This window comes from Sturnus vulgaris, chromosome 10 (assembly GCF_052056855.1).
Source record: "Sturnus vulgaris isolate bStuVul1 chromosome 10, bStuVul1.hap1, whole genome shotgun sequence".
NCBI classification, from domain to species: domain Eukaryota; kingdom Metazoa; phylum Chordata; class Aves; order Passeriformes; family Sturnidae; genus Sturnus; species Sturnus vulgaris.
Genome location: NC_142252.1, coordinates 19,599,296 through 19,613,457, shown reverse-complemented (window position 1 = coordinate 19,613,457; position 14,162 = coordinate 19,599,296). Strand labels below are relative to the sequence as shown.

The 14,162-nt window shown below is 39.4% G+C and overlaps 1 long non-coding RNA gene across 5 annotated transcripts in view; it reads right to left on the bottom strand.

The window, feature by feature from the left end:
- The window catches only part of LOC148222700 (uncharacterized), a 114,962-nt gene that overhangs the window by 63,205 nt on the left and 37,595 nt on the right, over positions 1-14,162 (bottom strand). For 3 of the 5 annotated variants that reach the window (XR_015805776.1, XR_015805774.1, XR_015805777.1), the window contains exons 4-7: positions 9,085-9,146; positions 7,891-7,984; positions 5,704-5,797; positions 4,002-4,381 (exon numbers count right to left, since the gene is read on the bottom strand). This is a non-coding gene — a long non-coding RNA (uncharacterized LOC148222700). The remainder of the gene's footprint in view (positions 1-4,001; positions 4,382-5,703; positions 5,798-7,890; positions 7,985-9,084; positions 9,147-14,162) is intronic. The other 2 variants (XR_015805775.1, XR_015805778.1) reach the window with 1 other exon arrangement.

Here is a 14,162-nt window from a genome sequence, read left to right as displayed (position 1 = left end):
GATTTTAACGTTTAAAATTTTCTGCTTATGATATATAATCATAATTCTGATATATAATTATATTACATTATATACTTCTGACTTCAGGAGGTTGCATGCAGTCACAATTTTTCTCCATGCTAACATATAGTGCAGAAAACAATTAAAACATGTCATATTCTAAAGGATATCTTTTCATTGCTTATAGACATACATATCAATATAATTTTGCATTGATCCTCTGTAAAATATTTTATATCTGAAAAGTACAATGATTAGTGTAATACCACATGTGAGCTGAAGTTAAATGTAATAATACCACAGATGTAGGCTAAGTAGTTTTTTTGCAGCAAATATGTTGAGAATTACACAAAGGGTACCAACCAATAACATGCAGAAGCTACATAAAACCCTTCTTCCAAAGGGACGTGCCAGGACAGTGGGTCATCTCTTCTAGTAATTATTCTCCATTGCTAGCCAAAACTAGAACTTCTAGAGCAAGGTGCCAAATCTCCATGAAAAATGTGGAATTAGATGGGTAGTTAAAATACCTTTCCAGTACTCATCAGGAAAGTATGTGGCTCATGTTGTGAAATGAAACATGAAGGAGTTTTATTCCTTTCTGAAACTGGGATTAACAGCCCCTGGTCCCAAGCTCATTTTAAATAATTCACCCATGGATGTTCTCTTTATTCTAAATATCCCCAAGTTTCAGACTTTCATTATGCTTTTGGTCCCTGCTACATTCCTGGCAATAAGAAACACCAACTAATTTAACACATATCAGAATTATTTTCCTCCACCTTTTGAGTTCACTGAGTATTACCTACCCCCACATGAGAAATGCAGCCAATTAATCCAGTCTCCATAGCAATGACTTGTACAAAAGCATCCAAGCAATTTTCAACAATGTAAACCTGTGATTTCTTTATGCCATGGAAAATTTCTTTCACTTTCTTTTTTTTTCTCTATAGGAACCAAGAGATCACTTCCACTTGCCTTTTATGATTTTGTAGGAAAACAGAGAAGGAAAGAGGAACGTAAGAAACATGTTCACTCTTGCACTTCTGCAAATGTGGGTGTTGGATGTGTTTGTAAAATAACTTATTGCAGCCGATTGGCACCAAGCCCTGACATGCTCCCTGTCTAATAAAATGTTTCTCTTGATACCAAATTCTAATCAGGGGAACTTGCTTGATATACTTTAAATATAAAATATGTTAAACATCCTAGACTTTGAATATGAGAAAAGGATCATTATTTGCAGGCTCTTAATCAAAGCTTTGCTTTGTGTCATTATTTGTTTGGTTTTACATGATTCCTGCTTGCTTGAGTGAAAATGTCTGGTGTTGGAAATTGTCATCGTTTTCTCAGAGAAGCAAGGCAAGGAGCAGTGCTGCATTTAGAAAAGCCCACGCATAATGGCTTGTTTGTTTGTTTGTTTTTGTTTTGGAAAACTCTGCACTGTTTGTAAGATTGTAAATTATTGATTTATTTGGTGATTTACTTTGCAGCAAATTGAAGTCATATGCAAGGTAAATACAGTTTCACTTAAGTTAATTATGATGATGGGGACTATAAAGCTTCAGAAATAGACAATTGCATGTACTTGACATATACACTATAAGCCAAAATATATCCCTCTTCCACTCCCACTATATAGTGAATGTAATTTAAACTACATTTATTTCATTAGCAGCTGCAACATCTGTGCCTGTGAAAGCTTTTAGGTGCTATGGAACAATGGCATGGAAATATTCTAGGCTGCCCTGTAGGGAGAGATCACCCCCACCATGAGGTGGCCACAGAGGGTCTAAACCAGCAAGTGGGGATGGGGACAGCATGACCTCCCCACCTTTTTTCACTGAAAGCCAAAATACAGTTAGTGCTTTCCATGTGAAACGTTCACTGAATTACCTTTCTTTTTCTGTACTTGTTGGGGCCATAGATGTTCCTCAGAAAAATATATTTGGAAAGTATGAACATCTGGATGGAAAAAATGGAAGCTTGGCATGAGCTGGTAGGAGCATGGAACGTGGGCTGCAGTGCACAGAGATCTCACCTGTACCTCACTGGAGGCACAGGTCAGTGCCTGGAGTTTCAGGGCTGCTCCCATGGCTTTCCCAGAGAGAAAGGAATTTGACTTTTGGTATGGATTTTCTAGAAATAAAAATACACCACAGCAGAGACCTGCCTCAGGATCCAACAGAAGTGATTGCACATTGAGAGAGAGGCTGACGATCTGAAGGGAAGTCCAAGTTCTGTCCCAGATGCACAACAGATTTTGGGGTGCTGACTACCAATTCAGGTATGTTACAGCTAATTTTTAAGCTGACTAGGCAGGATACTTATGGCAGCATAAATCTGAAAATCCCAATCCAGCTGTCTCTACTTTGTGCTGTGAAATCCATGCTGCTGTGGGTGTCCTACCTGGTCAGATTCCAAATTAGCATGAAGAGCCAAGGTGCAAAAGCCTGCACTGAGGAACAAATGATATTCCAAAGCTCATGTCTGCATCAGGGCATGGAAAAGGAATAGGGCTCCTATCAGTGAGAACCAGAACCACAGAATACACAGCACCACGTTCCCACACTCCAGACCAACCTCACAGGAGAGGTCTGGGTGCCTTGAGATCCTCCCTCAAGGATTCTGGACTCTCTCCTGTTAAACTGAGCACCTGAAATCCCTGACTAATCTGAAAAGAGATCCTTCCCACCCAGGGCCCTTGCTTAATGAAATCAGTATTCCAGTCAGCTCCATCACTAGAAAAAGCAGCTGCAGTATGCAGGAGAGCATATTCCGTTTTCCCAGCTCCATGTGCTAGCATTTTGCAAATGAAATTTTCTCTGACTTTTAGGCTGTATGAAATCTTGAAATGAAAATGAAATATAATTGTCAGCGAATGGAAAGTACTACTTTTTGGCCAGCTCTATTTGTACATATAAAACATTTTAGATGTCCCAAAGTGTCTTGCATGCCATCTTGAATTATTTCCCTTTTTTTTTTTTTTTGTTGAGATCTCCAAAGCCAGCTGCTTAGGGGTTTTCAATGCCCAAATTCCCACTCATTATTTCATTTGACACTCAGATCCCTTGAGCAGCACTGAAAAATTACTAAACCTTAATATCTGCACAAGACTTCCAAACAAAAGCTACAATGAAGAAACTAGTCCTGGCACTAAAAACCAATGAATATGTAAGACAAATTGTATCTGGAGAGAGCAAACACATTAAAACAGGCTACCAGTAGCATCTTTCAAAAGATATCTAATGTAAGCAGCATACTCTTCAATAGCTCAAGGGGCTTATAGTCAATAAATTTAACAGGTTGTGAAAAAAAAAGTCAAAGCTAAAGTACGGTATGTAAATGGAAGCTGGAGTGTTCTCTTCTTTTCAACCTTAGGACAGAGTTAATAGAGGGGAAATGACAAAATACATAAAAAGGAATACACAGGATTTGACAGAATATGTTTTTTTCTTTTAACTTCAAGGCAAACTACCAGACTATTTTGGTTTACAGATAAATCAAACAAAGAACTTTTATCAGTTTGCATAAAAGTCTAATTTTCAGCACTGGAAAGATTAGGCTTCAGAGCCTTATTCTGTATGTGTTTGAGGGGGATTACAAGGGAAGTGGTGAAAGTAATGACCTTGCCAGGGATTAGCTTCCTCAATTGTATGGTAAAATAGTTGTGTTTTCTATGCTTATGGATTAAGACATTCATTGACAGTTTCTGTAAACTAGTGAAACTCACAGATATTTTCAGTAATAGACAGTAGCAATATCTGACAGCCCCACTGCTGCCTCTTGACATTACCCATGGTATTGTGATGCTCAGCCTGGGCAGCCAGACCTTCAGCCTTGCCACATTTGTTCCTAGTGGCTCAGTGTTTGTGTGACAAAAAGGGTTTCCTCTTGCAATTCCCTTTATTTTACAGCTGCATGGTCATGGTAAATGCAAATGCACTGGACCCATTTGGTCCTTTTTGTTTTTCAAGAGCTACACCTTTTTACTGACTTACCCCACACATTGACAGCTGCACTTGGGTAAGCTGTCAGAAACTGAAGTAGCTGGATCATCCCATGAGATTCTCTTTCTTCAACTTTTTTTTTTTCTTTTTTCTGTTTCTAAAAAACCCTTGGGAAGAAGACAGGAACTACATTTGTGGTGCAATCAAGACCCTTGTTTTGGCTATGACAAGCCCAGTCTCTGCTCTGACTAAATGGTGACTCTTTGCATTGAAAGCTGCTGCTCTGAGGAAGGCAGAGAAGAAAATGCTGTGGAGGCTCTTGAAGCCCAGGCAGATATCTTAATACAGACTTTAACAGGCAGAAAGCCCCTCAGAGTGAGTGGCTCAATGTTTCTGAAGACTCTCCAGCTAGTGTAATCTTCCCAAGGAAGCTGAAAATAAATTCAACACAAATGGTCAGCTGCTTGTCTCTGTGCCTGTAAAATGTAAAACATTTTTTGTTTACCCTGATGGTATAATTTTACTTTGGAACCTATTTGTCGTGCAGGATAGTAAAAGAAGAGGTCACTTTGTTGACTTGCTACTTACCCAGAGTAATCTAATCTCTATTGTAAAATGACTGGATAGAAGAGTAAAGACAATTTGGTTCATGAGAGAAACTTCCCCATGAGGGACAGCACAGCATAAACTTGGTTACTTTCCCTCGAGCAGTCCCAGCTCACTCTGGTTGTGTTCTCCACACAAAGCAAAGCAGTCTAATGGCAAAGAAATGAGGGCTTACAGCAGCCTTTTTGTATGTATGTATATATATATAAATATATATTTTCTTGCACTAGCAGAATTAGTTAATATAAAATTACGTTCAACAGAGAAAGATTTCAAAGTCCTAATCTCTGACTGCCTGAATAATTTCTACCACAGATGCAACGTGTTAAGATTTTTCTTGAACAATATTATCTGTCAAGTCTATTAAGCTGTGTGAAATAGTGCCTGGGCTTCTGCTCTCAATTTGTGACAAAGGAAATAAGCAGAGAGAAAAAAGAACTGGACCTGAGTGAAGGGTTTTTTTTAATATAACACAAAAATAGTTTTAGGCGGGTCTGTGTAAAGCAGCATCAATCAAAATTGGTGATTAAGTTTTCATAATGATAGTGCTGGGTATTTGTACTGGCAGTGTGCAATCTCACAGACTCTCCCTGGGCAGCAGGGTGTCCCTGCAGTGCAGCTGGGGTGTAAAGCAGTCACACTGGCCATGGCAGCAGTCTGTCTTCAGAAGCACAGAGCACACAGTTCAAGCTGCAAAATTCATTCAGAAAACTGAAGAAACAAGGAGGTTAACCTCTGCTGAACTCAGTGTTGCTTGAAATGGTTTGAAAACTAGGCTGTGTCTGCCCTGAAGTTTTGTAGTGGTTGAGGCACGAAAACTCTGAGCTTCAGCTTGGACTGTGCAGGCCAGTAATTGGCAAAAAATGAGCTGTCTAGCCCTGATCAAGGGAGAGGTTCTGGGACATGCACAGGGTATGAATGATGAGCTCTCAATATGGAAAAGTGTTCAGAACTAATCACCCAGGGAACATAACAGGCTAATCAGAAAGTCCAATAGAAATAGATGTCTTTCAACGGACATAAAACAATCCCTTTCATGCAGCTGAGCTGAGAAATCTTTATCTCGTGTAGGTAATGAAAAATACACATCCACTGTGATAGATGTAGTTCTGCATACGGCTAGAAATTCACTTTTTCTTGTAATTACCTTTTCTCCCGGTTCATTTCTTCATTTCTTTAACATAGTCATCCAGGGGACAGTTTCATGAAGGCAACCTTAAGAATAGAGATCTCACTGTTTTCTAAAGGAAAGAGAAAACAAAAGGCTTCTAAGTGCTATATTTACCATACTAAATCCCCAGGTGATTACACCCACAACTTAACCTCACTGGTTGATTTTAGGAAGAAAAAACAAAAGGCAAATATACTTTCTATATCCACAAACTGGGAAATAGGAGGATGCTGTGCTTTCAGAAGGCATTAAAAAAGGGGGAAAGATTAAATGCTTTTGCTTTTCTTTACTGTTGTTTAAAAGACATAGAGGAAACACTTCTTTTTCCTTTAGTGCACTTTTACCAATTTTATTTTCCAATGGTTTTGGACAGATGAGAGCTTCTTTTAAAATCATGGTGACAATTTCATATTCTAGGAAGAATCTGAACATGTTATCATGTGTTCCAAAGTACATCAACTTGCATATTACTTAACATTAAATAAAACCTGTCTCATTACATCATACAAAAAGAAACTTTAAAAACTCTGCATTCTTTTATATAAACTTTATATTTACTTGTCTAATCTATCCAATTCAGTAAAGAAACACCATTTAATATATGGTCATAATAGTTTCTTTATGCCATACCAATCACAATTTCTAATTATAGTTGGGCAAACAGCATTTGAAATAGATGTGATCTGTCTTTGCTTTGTCTGACCTTTGCCTTTCAGTGACCTGAAAAAAATGTCAATTATTAAATGAAATTATAAAAAGGTAGTATTCAGTTAGACAGAAAACTACCTGTCAGACAAATGGTATCATACATAGTAAGCAAGGTTAGATGGAGACAGGATATTTAAAACTAGGTAATAAGAATAATTTTAAAATCAATAAGGTCAGAAAAGATCTAGATCATCAAGTTTTTATCTTTCTGAACAAATATATAAATGTTAAGCTAACGGTAGAAGTACAAACGAACTTGCCTTGTCTTTTTTACAAAGTGCATTTCAGTATCTGTAAACATAAATTTGGAATACACACTCAGTTCTGGTGGCCAGGATAGCAGTAATGATCAGCTACAGGAAGACAAAACTGCCAAAGTAGAAAGAGCCCCAGTTTGGTGGAGAATACTGAGCAGTCTCTTGAGCTATTTATGCATCTGACAAACTTTGGGAAAAGTACTGGAACAATCTCCTGCCTCCCAGGCCCATCACTGACACGACACCCTGGCCAGACCCTGAGCAAGTGGCAATTGCTCCAAGTACTGCAGCACACAGCTGCTCCCTCACTGAGGACCTAAGACATGTATTTTTATTTCCTAGAGCTCAGAGGTCTTCAGCACAATGGCATGGAGATGGCTTTGCAGGTGAGCACTATCTCACAAGTGACTGGATCCTGTTCTCAGCCCTGCTCACTGGGCTGTAAGTCTGTGTCACCTTCTCTTCCATCAAACCCCCACACACTGAGGAGGCCATAAAATCCTTTCAGTCCAGGACTTGTCTTATCAGCTCACAACAATTGAAGCTCTGCAGGTCAAATCTTGATTCTAAATTGGATTCAAGTACTTTTGAAAGTATAAAGTTATGAGAGAGCTCAGCATCATCATTATCATTAGCAACCACCCCTGAAAGTGCTCCAGAAACGAGGCTGACTGTTCCTTGGAAGGAAGTCAGACAGATATTGCAATTACCAACTATGTTATATCATTTAAGTATATATTTAGCTTAATTGTGGTAAAACTTGATAGTAGTCTGTTGATTCCATAATTACTAGAAAAACTGCAAAACAAAACACATGTCTAGGGGGACTGGGAATTTGATGTGGTTTATAATCAACAACATTGTTCACAATGACAGATCTGAGTATACAGAAATTATTTCACATTGCAGCACTGGTGCTAACACTTGCTTTTCCACTTGCTTTTCATTACCATTGCAAAGTAGTTTTCCTAGACAGTGCTTATTTTAGTCATGGCAGAAACTAATGAATTTTTCAGACTTGTGTCTGGGTTTTATTACACTCCTATACAATCTTTTATTATACTCCTACAAAATCTGTTTTTTATGTATTGTACTATCAAAGAGTGAGCTGAGTATGCCCTTACTTCCCTTTGAATCTTTTTTACAACCTTATAATTCAGAAATTTAAACTTCTCTTGACCCATTATGAACCACTCACCCCTGAGTCTGGCCTTTCTTCTCCCTCTGGGTCACTGTGAAAATTATCAGAGCTCCAGGGGCACCCAAAGCCTCTCTTCTTTGGCCCTGTTGTACTAAACAACATAAAAACAAGGCTGTAAACAGTCCCACTCTCAAGAGCCTGCAGTCTGGCATGTTTACAGGACAGATTTTAGCAAAGTAAAGAGATGGCTGAGCTAATTCCTTTCAAGCTAACATTTGTATCTCTAGTCTGTACTAGAACGCAAGCACGATCTGAGTTGGTAAGACAAGGGAGCCAAAAAAAGAGATAGGAAAAGGGAAACTCATAATTCCTCCCTGCACTGAGCCTACATGAACGTGGATATTTACATCAGGAGACTCAGCAGAGGAGACAAGGGATTTGGGGTGAGCAGCTGTCAGTTTGAACATCGTTTTGCCCTTTCTCAAAATTCGTCCTTTGGAGAGGCATGAACAGCACGGGGCGATTCCCAGCCCTGTTAGATCAGAGCTGCTGGACAACCTCTCCATAAGGGGAATCCTGTGGCTGCCCTGGTGCACAGGGAGGAACCCAGCACTGAGAGTATTGATTGGCTTTGTGCCGTTGTGGACAGGAATGTAAAGATGTACAAAAATGAAACAGAAAGTTTTGTTGGTTGATACAGCAAGGCACCAGCAGCCAACAGACTCTAAACCCTACTGCCTATTTCTTCTGCTGCTTTCACTCAGATCAGCTCCACAGATCGATCTGCTTATTGGAAACAAGACTGGCAAAGGTCTTTCTTACCTCTGTCTTCCTGCTGTACCCCGTATGGTCTGTGGAGTGGAAAGATATCACACATGTGAAATGTGTGATTGCTTTTGGGGTCTCCTGTTACTGATTAGGTGGAGCCAGCTCTTCCCTACATCAAGAGTGCTGAGCAGGCAGATCCCAACACAAAAGTTGCCTGATATGAAGGTGTGGAGAGGGCAGACTTAAGTGAAATACTTTCTATATGCTCTAAATTTGCTTTTTCTTCCTTGTAGAGATAAGGTTTAATTGAGCACCACTTAATGCTGAGCAGAGGAAGGAAAGATATTGTAGAAAGGTGAAAAAGAACTTTAGAAAATTAAGTGCAATTGAAACAGTAAAAACAATAGAAAATCAAGACTTCCACATGAGTAAAACAATGGGGTTTTTCCCTCTTACCTGCTGATACAGATAAGTGATCCTTACCCATTCCATGCTCCTCTCACAACCTCACACATCTAAGGTCCTGGCTGGCTTTTTTAGTAACACTGAAACAGAAGCAATGGAAAGGCAATAATCCTGGTATTTGATGTTGCAAACAGCAAATTCAGTTAAAGCACTTATTTAACTTGAGGGAGGATAACCCTCCCAACTGAGAGCCCCACAGTGATTGTTTAAGTCATGACCTGTGTATTTCAGAATACCAGAGGGAAAGCCAGCCATGGGAGTAGTTCCCTGGTGAAAGATGGTCACTGTTATAATAGATCCAGATCTGCTTCAGAGCAGGTTTAGATACCCAGCAGTGTCCCTGGGACACTCCAAACAGACAGGGAGGTACCTGAGGAGAGCAGTGAGACTCACCTGCTACTGCTTCAGTTTGAAATCTGCCAAACACCTAATAAACATGCAAAAACCTACTGTTCAGCAAGCTCTGAGGAGAAGAGCAGAAATCATGTGGAGAAGGATATAAAGGAACATAAAGAAATACCATAAGAAGCCAAACTTTTACTTTCAGTGTTTATGGCAGTGATCTCCACATGAAGATCAGTGCTGCACTAATTCACAGGAATGATGAGAGCCTTACTACAGGTTAAGGTATTGTGACAACTCAGACAACATTGCAGACCTCAGTTAATTTCAAATTATATAAAAATGTTGGCATTTGCATACTTTAAAACCATACTTCAAGCAGCTTAATAGAAAATTATAACCTGCTTTTAAGTAGCAAAACCTATAATTTATTTTTCATTAACTGCTCAAGTTCAATTTTGATACTGTAAAGCCAAATGCATTTTTTAAGCTTTTACTTTCATCAATCATTTGATTTTTTTCTGACACGTGGCATATCTTATTCAATGGTATTGGCTGCTCTGTTTTTAAATAATATTCTGTTTTCTAGAATACCGGGAGGATTGCATTTAGACATCTTTTAAAAATGTAGTGACAGCAATTTCAATCAAAAAATGAGAGGAAAAAATACAATTAATAACAGCAACTGAAATAAGTTAGAAAGAAGGAAGGCAAAAGCAGTATTGAAATACTTTGGTTTCATTCATACTGAAGTTTGTGATGTTGTGGAAGACTTATATAGGCCTTGTATACAAGTTAATACTGCAGTAGATCACCATTGCCATCTCCTGGTAAATAAACCATATAACTGTATTTTAGATCTTTTTCTAAACAGTCATATATTGTACAACTGTAGAGAGATTACACCATAAATAGGCAATAAAGGATTTAGGGTATTTATTGTGAGACTATCATTGCATTTTTATTCTTTGCTCACATAAGACCTTTATAAAGAACTGCATTACAGTTGATAAATAGTGGTATTTGTTTCAATGCACTCTTTATGCTGAAAAGAAATACTGCTAGTTATGACTCTGTAAATTAAGGTGAGACAATGGATTTTGTTGTGATTGAAACAAATAGCAGAGCTGCTTAAGGAAAACTTCCCATAAGCAAAACAAATATCCAGTCAGAGAGGAGGTGTTGGCTCCCAGTGTGCTGTGATGGGACTGTGGCACAGCAGTTAACCAAAGCAATGTTCAACAGCACCAAGCCATGGCACCCAGAGACAATAAGGGACAACAGCAGTGACAACAGCAAGCTGCCATTTCACTTTCTGGGATTTCTAATCCTTTTATTTTCTTACCACTCTCATTGTCCTTCCCTCTGTCATTGCCCATTCCGCTCCCTCTCTGCCAGAGCTGCTCCCTGTGTGTCTTTGTGCAGGTCCCTGGGAGCTCCTGACAAAGCCAGCACACCTGTCCTGTGGAAGGGAGGGAGCAGGCTGGTCCTGGAGCCAGCAGGGCTGTCTGTGTGTCACACCAAAGCCAGCAAACCCTCACCTTCTGCAGCACCCTCACAGCCACGGGGGGAAGGAGAAAGAGATGTGTCTACAACTCATTGCCCCTTGGAGCAGAGAGCATTCAATGTGATGCTGAGTCCTGATAAATCATCCTTTCAATCAAATCAGTAAACAGAGGGAAATGCTGTCTAACTGGCAATAAATTTCAGGCAAGTTCAGCAAGGAGTGACAGATCAGTCAAAAGGCTGTGCCTGGCCTTGTTTGTGTATTTTGCAATGCTCCTTTCTGCAGCAGGGAAAGTGAATTCCCTCACTTGGAGCTGCATTGGCTGCCAGCATTGCCACTTAATGTGACAGGGAACAGCCCCTGCAACAAGTGTTTGCTTTTTGCCATGCAAGCAAAAGAAATGTTTACAATATTCTGGAAGAAACTAGAGCTGAAGGCTTTCTGATTGCACTTTCTGAAGCCAGAGCTGCATCACGAAGAGCATCTTAAGAGCAGCCTTTTCAGTGGTGACAATTCAGTTTGAATCTTCCAGCTCAGCACCCACACGGCCTGGACTGCTGTGGATGGGGTCAGCCACAAACATTGGAAAAAAGGAGGATAAATGCAGGCAAGTGCAATGGCATTTTAGAGCTGCCATGGTGTCAGAAGGAGTAAAGATTAACTGCAGCTCAGCAAGAACTGTGAGAAGTTGCTGGCTGTGGATACTTGGAAGGAAAAGAGCTTTGCAACAAAAGTAAGAACAGTGTCTGGAGGGACTTTTATTTCTCATCAAACCAGTTCCCTGATGAGGGGACACAGAGCTGGTCTTGGACTCACAAAGGCATTTAGAAACCAGAGTCTATGGCAGGTTACACTTAATGATCATAATAGCTATTAAAGCCAAAAGGGACTGGAAAACACAAGCTTAATTATTTGACTATCCCAAGGGATCCAGAATCAACACACAATACTAATAGTATCTCCAGTCATTGTTATTAGATTATGCCTGGAAACATTTCCCTGAAGCAACACTGTAATTATGTATTTATTAATTTATCTTTATTTGCTTTCGCTTCTCCACTCTTTAGAAATATGCGCACTTTCCATTGCAAAGAAATTCAAAACAAAGTCATCTCTTTGAGGAAAGGATAAAAACAACTGAACTCTAAAAACAGAGGTGTAGAACTCAAGAATTCATAGCTTCCTTTGGAATTGACAAGGAAAAAACCCACCTGCATTAAGTAGAAGACAGATGAAAATCAGAAGCTCAGATACATTTCCCTTTGTACAGAGAGTGGCAGTCAGGTCTGCAGCTGAAATGAAATTAAGGACCTGTTCCTGTTCTTTCTAAGAGCTTGTGTCTATTCAAGGAAATCTGACCTTAAAACAGGATAGAACAAAAATGAGAAGGGAATGCCATTCCCATTGCTCTCTCCATATTAGGTACCAGGTTTCCATAAGACACATGGCAGACTCTGCTGCTGATGCCTCCCATGACCCTGCAGGATCCAAAGATGAAAGTCAGAATGCAGGATCTTCCCATTCATTACTCAATCTACTCCTTCCCAAGAAAAATTGTTTTACAATATCAATCAGGCACCAACAAACATCCTAGGGATTCCATGGGTTGGCAAAGTTAAGACACAAGCCATGAGGGTTCAATGACTCCAAGACTATCCAGGCATCAAGAAATGAGAGATAGTCTATGATCTTTTTGTAATGGTTTTAAGCTCTCAATATCACGAGATGGAAAATCTTGTAGGCAAGTTTTTTGCACAACATAAGTGAAGGCTGCAAAACTGACTTTCCCCTTTCTCTTGAGACTGCATTTTCAGTAACTGTGCTTAAAATATTTTCCTTAAAGTAAAAGAGGGGACAATAAGAAAGGACAGAAACAAAACAATATTGCAAAGACTTGATGAAATACAGCTCATTGCTGACTGTCCATCCTATCTTCATATGCCACATTTTTAAGGATTGGGAGTTTACAAATAGCACTGCATCTTTTCCTTAGCATGCATAGATGGGAAGACAAAGAGTGAAGCTTTTACATTCCAAAAGAATAACTACTTTTAGGATAGGTAAGTCAAAGGTACATTCGAGAAATGCAGAAAAATGTGTCTTCCTAGAATTGAGTGTACTATTTACCAGGACCTATATAGCAGGATTATACTCCATGGCTTACAAGAGTATTGATCTGTGTGTACTCCTCAGTGGTGTTACATTCATTTTAGCATTGATCTCTCTTTCATTACACCACTGCATCATGCACTCTCAGTGTCATCTCAGTGCTCCTCTAAAATCTGACTGTCTTCTGTTGCTGTCAAGATGTACAGATGCATTCTGCAGCTTCCAACTCAAAATATCAGTTTCAAAGACTTATTCACACCCAGACTCTCCCCTCCTTTTAAAATAATGCTAAGGACCTACCATCCCTTAATCCTCCAAAACAAGTTAAACACAGAATGAAGAAGACATTGGCAAGTGTTTTTTCTTCAAAGATTTTTTTTACTCTGTGCATTGTTTGTGTTACCTTTCAAAGAAGCTTGAAAATACCATTTCTTTTCCTCACGGCTCCTTTCTATTCCATTTGGAAAACATTGATTTTGCTTCCCCCTGTGATTCTTATGCAGCACAAGTAAACATGGCTCTGTTTAATATATGTCCAAGTCTGTGCAGTGCCATCAAATTCACTGTAGCTCTGGGAGAGAGACCAAGCACTTTGTTGGCTTCTAGCTTTGCTACAATGCAAACTACCACAATTCTTGCATGTCCAGAGAGGTTACTGGTTTGGTTAATTTGCTTATGCATGCTTTATTCTTCAAAGCACATGACTGGGCATCAGAAACCCATAAATTCTGATATCAGCTTTAATAACACACAGTTGCAATTACAGAGAGGCAAGGATACATGGATCAAAAGCTCATGGCACATAATGTGCAAATACATGAGCAAAAAGCCTTCTTTCCTAATGGATTACCAAAATAGTATACATGATCTTGAGCTTATCACTTCTGCTTTGTTTGCTGCACTCCTGGTGTAAGTTAGAGATGAGTCTATTGTCTTCAGGCTGGTAAATATGACAACAAAAACCTTAGAAAACCTACTACAACACCCTGCAGGAATTGTCTCCTTCCCTGCTGAGTGTGCCTTCAAGATTATGTGCTGTTTTGCCAGTTCTCCCCATATTCTGGAATTATGGCCAAAAATATCTTATCTTGCAGCCTCTAATTATGCCAGCCAGGGAAGCAAGTGCAGGGCATCTCAA